Genomic DNA, 9,416 nt, shown 5'->3' on the forward strand with positions numbered 1-9,416 from the left:
CAGACAGAAGTATGTGCGCCTGGAGGCGGGGGGAGTAATCCCCGAGGACACTTTCACCCAGAAAAGGGAGAGAAGCAGCCAAAGGTTATATATGGAGTTAAGAGAAATATTAATAATTTTTTGAGCACAAAAGCAGAAAGATCAAGAGGTCAGAGAGTGAGCAGGAAGGCAATTTATGGCCATCGGCGGGAAAAGTCACCCTGAGAGACAGAAATGAATTCTTTGTCTCAATGAGGGCTAAGCACAGCAGAACAATCCTATAAATTGTCCTCTTTCCCCCAGAGGGGGCGGAGGACTGTGTTCCTGCTGCTTCCCAGAGACGCGCAGAGAAAGGCCAAGATCCTGATTTTCAGCTCGGAAGACGGGCCTGCCCGCGGAGGAAACCTGGACTCCCCGGAGCAGAAGTCACCCTGTCTGCACCCTGCCGCGGGAAGGGTAGCCCCGAGGGTGAGCGGTGCTGTCCTGCTCCCAGCTCCTCCCTGTTCCTTCCCCCTGTCCTGTCTGCCCACCCCAGGGGCTGCAGAAACCCTTCCAGATATCAGGCCTGGGGCTTTCCTGCTGCTACATCAGCCCATTTTCTCTGGTTCTCAGTCTCCTTAGACACCCAGCTTTGGGGGATATACAGGAATGAGAGCAGAGCCAGGGGATGGCTTCACCGGCCATGGGGAGAGACTCAGATCTGTACCATGAGGGGAGCCAGCGGGGGCAGAAGAGCGGCCTCAGGGGTCCCTTGGAAGAGCTGGACAAGGCAGGCTCTTGATGGGGCTGGGGTGTCAGTGGATGCCTGAGGGAGCCGGCGCTGCCAGTGAAGAGGAAGGACTAGAGGCCAGACCCCTGGAGCGATGCCTACTGAGAAGCAGCAACCACAGTATTTAGGGGGAGGTTTGGACAGGGCGGGGCGGCGGGGGTAGCGGGGGAGCTGCTTCCAGGCAGGGCTTAGGAAGGATGGACTTGGTGGAGACAGGCTCCCGCGGTGTGTTTCCTGTGTGCCAGCCCCACTCCCTGCCCCATTCCCTACCCCATTCAGCCTCAGAATCCAGCTGCAACATGCAGAGACAGTTTGCTCTAAATGGACCCGTTATCTCGTCTTTGATGTCATGAGGATTTTGTGGTCTGAGTTCACAGGGGTCAGAAGACCCCCGTCTTCAAATGAGCAGCCCAGCCAAGCTCAGAGAAAGAGAAGAGGGTGGGGGCGTGGCATGGGCGTGAGGAAGGGAGACCAGGGAACAGACTCATTAGGAAAAAAACCAGAAACAGTAAAGTAAGCCCATGGCACCAACCTCCGGCCTCAGAACCAGAAGGGCCTCAGACCAGGGGGAGCCCAGCTCCCCTCTGAGACGGTGAGATGCTCCTTCAAGGCCGCAGAGTAAGTTCCAGTGGGGCAGGGACCAGCACCCAGGCCTCTTGCCTCTTAGGCCAGGGTCCGCCCGTCTATCTGGCTAACTCCTACCTCTGCACCCCAGAACCATCCCAGATGCTTTGTCAGCAGAACCCCTGTGGTCCAGCCAGCTCTGATCTCCTGCGTGTAGTTCTGGTCTCCTGTCGGTATCCGAAAATGGGAAGTAAGGGAGCAGAAATGGGGGATCCCCAGGAGTAAGGGGGGCTCCTCATCTCCCTTTGGTCCTTGGCTTTGGCTTCCTTGGGTCCTACTCCCAATCCCACAGCTGCCAGAACTTCAGCATTCCCCAGGGCTCCTTTGAAGACCTAAAGCCCATCGTCAGATCTGTTTGTACAGGAAGGGCACACAAGTGGCAGCTAATGTTTGCACGGGAGCCAGGGAGCCGATCGCATCAGCAGTGAGCATTAGGCCCAGATGCTGCATTAAGGTCACTAACGTAGGTTGAAAGGTAAAGGTGAATCAAGTCCGCAGGAATGGAAAACTTAACCCGTACTACAGGAAGGGCCATGAACTTAAAAAGCAAGACCCTTACCAATGTCAGAGCAGCCCTGGCTGAGGGTTCGGGTCCCGAGGAGCTCCTTCAGCCATTCGTGCCTCTGCCCACCAGACGCGTGCTGCAAGCTGACTCTGTGGCCAGGCACAGGCGAAGCCTTTGGAATGCAAAGAGGAGGGAGGCTCACCCTCTTGCTCTCCGGGAGCCAGTCTGGGGGGAAAGACAGACAGTTACGGAGAGCTGAATTGGGAGGTGCAGAGAGAGAGAAGCGCCCGTGTTTTTGAGGGCAGAACAGAAGAAGCCTGGAGTTTCCTGGAGTTGAGTGTTGAGAATTGGCATCTCCTGCCACAGTCTCAAGTTCTCTTCTCTAGACCTCTGTTTCCTGCCACATCTGCTTCCCCTGCCCTGGTGGCCTGCAGCAGGGAGTTGGGGGCTCTTCCCTGCAGACGCCCACGGAGGCCTTCCCTCGGGCGGACGGTGGGCTCTGCAAAAGCTCCCTGCCTGAGCACGTTCCCTCTGGCTCCCCAGCTTCGTCCGGGCCCGGGACCAGGCCCAGCTGTGCCTGCCAGGCAGGGTCTGGCTGCCGGCTTTGGTGGCATTTCCGAAATGGACAGATGGAGAATGTTGATTTAATGTCCCTCCGGTGCCTCAGTTCCAGCCTCCAAGACACAGCCAGCTCTGAGCCTCTGCCATCGCGTCCGCCCCTTTAGACCACGGCAGGCCCTCCCCTGCAGCTCTTTTCCCTGACCCTCTGGCTCCTCCAGCTCCATCCCTAAGTCCTCCCCACATAAAGCAGGGGTCTAGGCTTTGGGAAGAAACCTGGGGAACGCAAATCCAGAGAAAAAAGTCACATTGCCCATGAAAAAGAACAAACAACAAGCTGGCCACTCCTTCTTGGGCCCTCCTTCCCGGGCCTGTGACCAGGGAGGGGAAGTGGGCTGCCAGGGGGCTGGGGAGGGGGGCGGGGAAGCAGTCGTCAAGAGGCAAAAGGTTGGAGATATGCAGGAGCGGTGGGGCCCAGAGAGGCCGGCCCAGCGGCACCGCGCCGGGAGGTAATAGGGCGGTATTGCACACGTACACACTTGCTAAGACTGCATGCTACATTACGTGTCCTCATCACAAAGGAAAATAATAAGAAATAAAGGAGGTTGGAGGAGACTGTTGGAGGGGACGCATCTGTTTCTGGCATAGACTCTGGGGATGGTTTTCTGTGTGCACGCCCGTCTCTAACCTCTCCAAGCTGGGCACATGAAATACATACAGCTTCTTGTGGGTCAGTCCCTCCGCAGTGTGGTGAGAAGGGCAGCAGCCTTCGTCCCGTTTAAACCCAGGAGCTGCTGGTCTGCACCTGACCGCTCCTCCCTCCTCACCATCCACCTCGGTCCTCAGTTCCTGGAAGGCGGGATCGCTTCCTGCCACATGCATGGTCACCCCCAGTGTGGCCCCCAGGGTCTGCTCCACCCCACCCCGCCCCCACAGAGCGGCCCTCTGCAGCCCCTATGCTCTTTCTCAAGCTCAAATCCGACCACTTGACTCCTCTACCTGAGCCTCCCCGATGGTTCCCATGGCCCTTAGGATCAGACCCAGAATTTTCCCTGGGCTCCGGGACAGAGCTGCCTTACCTCCCAGCCGTTGCTTCTTGCCAACCGTCTCGACCTTACCTTCCAGCTCGCTCCGCATCGCAGCTTCCCTGCTTCTCCGGCGCCCGGAACTAGCCACAGGTCTCGGTTGCAGCTTCTCTGCTATGGCCTTGTCCACAGCGCTGATTTCCACCAGGCCTAACCCCATCTTGTATCTTGTCCCCTAGGCCAAGCCACCTCCTCCTTCAGACATGTCCCTTCTCCAGCAAGCCTCTCTAATTCATCCAGCAGGGGAGGTCACCTTGTTATGGCCCTCCTGCACCCTGATTTCAACCGGGGACGTCAATCACACGTGGGATTAGGGGTTCAGTGTCTGTCCCCTGCTGACTGCGAAGCCGTCCTGTGCGGGCCAAGACGGTGCTGGTCGCGTCCGCGGTGGCGATCGCAGTGCCTCCCGTGGAGTCGGCTCCCAGGACTGAGGAAGAGAGAGAGACGTCCCTTTTCTGGGTTGTGCAAAGCTTCCATTTCACAGCGTCAGGAGCCCCAGGGCCGACCATGGGAGCAGGCGAGGAGGTTGGGCATGTGGTGAGTTGTAGGAGATCACCCCTCCAGGGCGCTGCAAGAAGAGCAGAACTGGCAGGAAAGTTTATCTCCTCTTGTTCAGTGTGAGTGTGCGGTGGGGAGACACATATTACCGCGGATGTGCAAAAAAAAAAAAAGAAAAAAAAAACCCAGGAACGGCCAGCGAAGCTATAAATACAGCCGAGCGTCGGGTGACATCACCTGAGCACAGTGTGGCGATTTATGGCCCAGTCACAGGGCCCTAAAGTGTATTTATAACGGTGTAACTCACTAGGACTTCCCGGGCCCGCCTGCCCTCCCTTGTTCTCGGGCTGCACTGTGGCCCCGTTCCTCCTCCTTCTCACGAAACAGCTTGGCGGGGGCCCTGCTCTGGGGGGACGAGCAGGAGAAGCTCTGGAGAATGGAGCTTCGCTCTGAAAAGGAGCGTCCAAAACCCGTCAGTGGTCCCCATTTCCTGGTGAAACACAAACACGTAGCCCGGGACCAAAGACGTGCAAAGCCACGCCTCTCTGGCCTCGACTTCCCTTGCAGCCAGGGGCAGCATTATTGGTTTCCAGCCTTATTCCTACGCCGCGTGGCCCCTAATTCCAATTCTTCACTTTCCCCAAAGAGCATCTGGTTTCCACCCTGGTGCCCTTGCTCCTGTCTCCCTCCACGGGGCATGATTTTCTGCCATAAATCTCCAGCCAGAACGTCTCCTCCAAAGCCCAGCTCAGAGGCAGCCCTTTCACGGACCTGCCCCAGGACGACCTTTCCTGCCCCAGGACGACGTTGTTCCTTGCTCCTCTCCTTCCAGTGCCACTGGCTTCCCACCCTCTGCTCCCTGGGGCCCCCTGCTCACTCCCCCAGGCAGGCACATGGGCATGTCTCATCTCCCCCTCACACTAGGAGCACCTTCTGCACGTCTGAGCCCCTCCCTCGGGTTCTGCTCAGCACCTAGCATGGGGAGAAGCTCAGAGAACGTTTCTTCAGTCAAATATCTGTCCCCTTTGTAAGCCTGGTCCCCGCCGAGCATCTACGGTGAGTCCAGTGCTGTGCTAGAAGCCGTCCCAGCATTCTGTTCAATCCTCACAGCGACACGGAGGGCGTCACCTCCCCCACTTCTGGGCACAGGAACTGAGGCAGAGAGAGGTTCGGGGGCCTGCCCGGAGGCACACAGAAGGAAAGGTGACCGCAGGATTCACAACCAGCATGGCAGACCCCGCTGAGCTTCCTCTGTTCCAGGAGCCCCAGGGCTGTGTGCTCTGCAGCCTGGCTTCTGTCGGACACCCCAGGACGGACATTCTTTCCTAAAGACCCCGCACACCCCCTGCCTCCTCTTCCCTGTCCACAGGTGCTTCCAGACGGGCTCGCTGAGGTGCTGGGTTGTCAAAGGTCGCCACGGTGAAAGCAGCAGCCCCAGATCGAGCCCTCGCCGGTCTCAGAGCCCGTGGAGACACGGAGAGGAACTGTCACCCAGCACCTACCGCCCTCAGGACACTGACTCTCTTCTCCCTTCTCCCCTCCTCTGCTCCGGATCTTCTCCGGTGATCTCGCCACCACCCCTCAATGGAAGGAGAAGCGGAGTTGACCTGAGAGGCTCCCTGTTTGCACCAAACCACTAAATGCTCACCTCAGGGCAGGTGAGAGCTAGAAATCACCCCAGGTGGGTGAGGTAGGTGTAGGCGATGCCACTCAGCTGGGCTGGGACCTGAGTCACGGTCTCCCGCAGACAGAAGTGCCCCAGGGGGAAGTGGGGCGGGGAGCAGGTCATGGTGGGTGCAGCACGTTGGAGCCAAGCAGAAAGACCGTGTGTCTTCCCAGTGCGTCTGCAGCCGGTCGCCAGCACGGGGCTTGCTGCCCTGGGTGGGATCTAGAACACCTGCCGAGCAAAGTGATTCTGTTGAAAAATCACTGTGAACACTGTGAACACTTTGTATCTCTTCTATTATTGCTCAGGTTTGAAAATTGACTAAAAATGATGCCAGGATGCTGTCGGCTTTCTCCCCCACTCCACCTTCTCCCATGGGCCACTGGCATCCCCAGAACCGACGGCAGAATCAAGCACATTCATCCCCACGCCACATGTGAACTGAAGAAATTCGCCTTCCGTGATTTGGTCTCTCTCTCGAGTCTTTATCACAATCCCGAGAACTCTCCCTTCGCTCTAAACCTCCTCTGGTAAATGAGTTTATACTAAAACATGAAGGACTCTATATTCCCCCCACCACCACGCCCACCCCCCAGCCCCAGGCGTATTTTCAAAAAAAGGTAGGGCTTTATCCAAAGGAGCACTGTAATTATGGGCAGCTTTATGCTTGATAGGAAGCATGCCATGGAAGTCCAATAGACAGAGCTTCTAGAACCCCTAAAATAACCCCTAGCCAAGAGTCCACAGCCGGAGGTAGACTTACCATCAAGTTCCCTGGGTTCACTTGCTCAGGGCCCTCTAAGGCTCCGGGCGGCCTCTGCCGGTGTGCCTGTGTGGCTCCGCATAGAAGAGGCAAGAGTGAGTACCACAGCCACGAGCCATGACGTCTACTGTCTCTTTCCACTAGGACTTCCCCTCCAGCCCACCTTCCTTCGTGGCTGGGGTGGAAAAGCCACGGGCATTTTGGTGGGGGGTCTGCTAAGTGGAAATTGAATTGAGAGTCCACTTAGGTTGGATTAAAGGCTTATGTGATGTGGCTCCCTGTCCCTTGCCTGTGTGATTAGAGCAGGGATAGCTTTCAAGAGTGCTCCAAGGCCACCACGCTGACTGGCGTGGCATCGGGGCACGTGGACGCGGAGACCCAGGGGACCGTGGTGGCAAGAGCTTGTCCCCTAGCACGCGGATCTGGAAGCAGTGCCTGAAATGTATGGTATGAGAAGCTGGTCCATGGAAAACACTTCTACTCAGCAAACGTGTAACGCTAAGCGGTGGGTTTGTTTCTCACAGATGCTGTGTGGACATGGAAGTTCTGCCTGGGATGTGTCTGACAATGCCACATGGGAATTACACACTGCTGGAAAATGCTTCCCGCCTTCGATGTGAAGAGGTGAATTGTAATGCAAAATGCAGATGATTCTCAAGGAGACATTATTTAAGTGGAAGAGTTAGATTTCTGATAATCCAATTAACGATGAGGCATACATAACCTGTATGATTACAGTGGGTAAAGTTTTACATTTCTTGATGATTTGACAAAGAACGTAACACTCACAATAGGGCCGCCAGGACAGGGGCGATCTGGCTAATAGCCACTGCTGTCCTTCACAGCCAGTGTTTAAGACTGGTGACAACATGAGAGAACTCAGACTGTCCTGAAATCTTACAGCTCAGTTACAAAAAACAGTGTCTGGTTCTCTTTTTTGGATTCGACAACAATCCCAAGATTACATACGGTATTATCTGTACAGCACTTTTAAGGTTAAAAGACATTTTTAAAGACTATCAGTCTTTAAATATATTTCGATCAGCCACACTGGAGGAAAACTGAACTATCCTGCTCTTTTGATAAAAAAAAATTCTTAAATCATTATGAAGAACCAAAGGGTATGCAGCCAAAAAAAGAGAAAAAATACGACATGGTATCTCCGACAGTTACTAAAAATGATTATGTTATTTTTCCGGGTTTTTAATGATTTTTTAATTTGCCAACTTTTGAAAAGGCATAACTTGTTATGATTCCTTTTCTCATTTTTAAAGTACAATTTCACTTCTGTATCTACTTTTGCATTTATAATTTTGTATTCCTTTTCTTTTTTTTTTTTTAAGATTTTACTTATTTATTTGACAGAGGGAGAGAGATCACAAGTAGGCAGAGAGGCAGGCAGAGAGAGAGGAGGAAGCAGGCTCCCCGCTGAGCAGAGAGCCCGATATGGGGCTCGATCCCTGGGATCATGACCCAAGCCGAAGGCAGAGGCCCAACCCGCTGAGCCACCCAGGCGCCCCTTGTATTCCTTTTCTTAAAGGGGGTTTCTTCCCCAGCCCACCAAACAATGTAGGCTTCAGGTCCCACAAAAATGGATTCACTCTGTCTACAGAATCAGTATTTTATTGAGAAAATGATGAATAATGATGATGATGATGATGGAGGTGATGGTGATGATGGTGGTAATGACGATGGTGATAGTGGTGATGGCGGTGGTAGCAATGATGGTGGTGGTGGTGGTGATAGTTGTGATGGTGGTGGTGATGGTGGTGATGGTGATGATGGTGGTGGTGGTGATGATGGTGGTGGTGGTGGTGGTGGTGGTGATGGTGATGGTGGTGGTGGTGGTGGTGACGGTGATGGTGATGGTGGTGGTGATGGTGGTGGTGATGGTGTGGTGATGGTGGTGATGGTGGTGGCAGTGGTGATGGTGGTGGTGGTGGTGGTGATGGTGATGGTAGTGGTGGTGGTGGTGGTGGTGATGGTGGTGGTGGCATTTTCCTGTAGTTTGCTCTGTGCCTACTTTATTCCAAGGCTTTGCTGTAATTTATCCCATTCTCCCCTCTAATAACATCTCGTTTCCTCCATTTTGCAGATGAAGGAGAAAAGTCCCCCAGGACGTTAGGTAATCTGCCCGCTGTTGCTCAGCGGGGAGGCTGCCAAGTCTGGACACAACCCAGAGACTTGTTTCCTTTCTGTCCTGCTCTAAGTCCTGTCGCCCCCGCCTTCCTGCTCTGGAGGGGAGCGGGGTCCCCAGACTCCCAAGCTCCTCTTACACTCAGAGAAGCCGGGTGACTTGCGGGGGACACACAGCGGCAGACAGCAAGGGCAACACTAGGTATTCCTTTGCCTCCCCCAGCCCCAACCAGCGGCCACCAGGCCCCTCACGTGCACAGGTGGGCCACGATTGGCAGATGTGACCTGGGGCTCAGGCTGCGGCCTCCGGACAAGAAGCCTCTGGCAGCACAGCATCACCAGGGGCCGCAGAGGTGACTACGCCTCCCTCCGTTTCATTAACTGGAAAATAAACTGAAGCCAGAAAGGCCTGTGGCGGGCAGGGCAACGGGCCAGCTGCCGCGGGGCTGGGGTTGCGGGGGGGGGGGGAGGGCAGGAGATGTCTCCTGGGGCCTAGGGACTTCCCAATTCCCATCTGCCCAGCCCCTCATCGCCCCCCCCAACCTGTGTCCCCTTCCCAGGCTGCTCCCCCCCTCCTGGCCTACACCCCCTCCTGGGTCTGCTGCCCACCCACCACCCCTTCCAAGGCCTGCTATCCCCTCCCCGGGTGGAGGGGAGTGGGAGAAACCCCCCTCGGAGCGCCCCAGCAGCCCTGTGGGCACAATGGGCCGTCAGATGGTGGGGAGGGGCTGCGACGGCCCACGGAACAGAGGGACATTGAGAGAAGGGCTCTGGGGAAGGCCGGGGGGAAACGGGAATCCCGGAGAGAGGAAAGACTCGCTGCCTCCGGCCCA

At 55.7% G+C, this 9,416-nt stretch overlaps 1 long non-coding RNA gene across 1 annotated transcript; it reads left to right on the top strand.

Moving 5' to 3' along the window:
* The first annotated feature begins 5,206 nt into the window (after positions 1–5,206).
* LOC131815264 (uncharacterized) lies at positions 5,207–7,224 on the top strand. Its single transcript, XR_009347627.1, has 3 exons — positions 5,207–5,676; positions 5,993–6,214; positions 6,972–7,224. It is a non-coding gene; the product is annotated as an uncharacterized LOC131815264 (long non-coding RNA).
* Positions 7,225–9,416: the final 2,192 nt, after the last annotated feature.

Source organism: Mustela lutreola, chromosome 14 (assembly GCF_030435805.1).
Source record: "Mustela lutreola isolate mMusLut2 chromosome 14, mMusLut2.pri, whole genome shotgun sequence".
NCBI lineage: Eukaryota > Metazoa > Chordata > Mammalia > Carnivora > Mustelidae > Mustela > Mustela lutreola.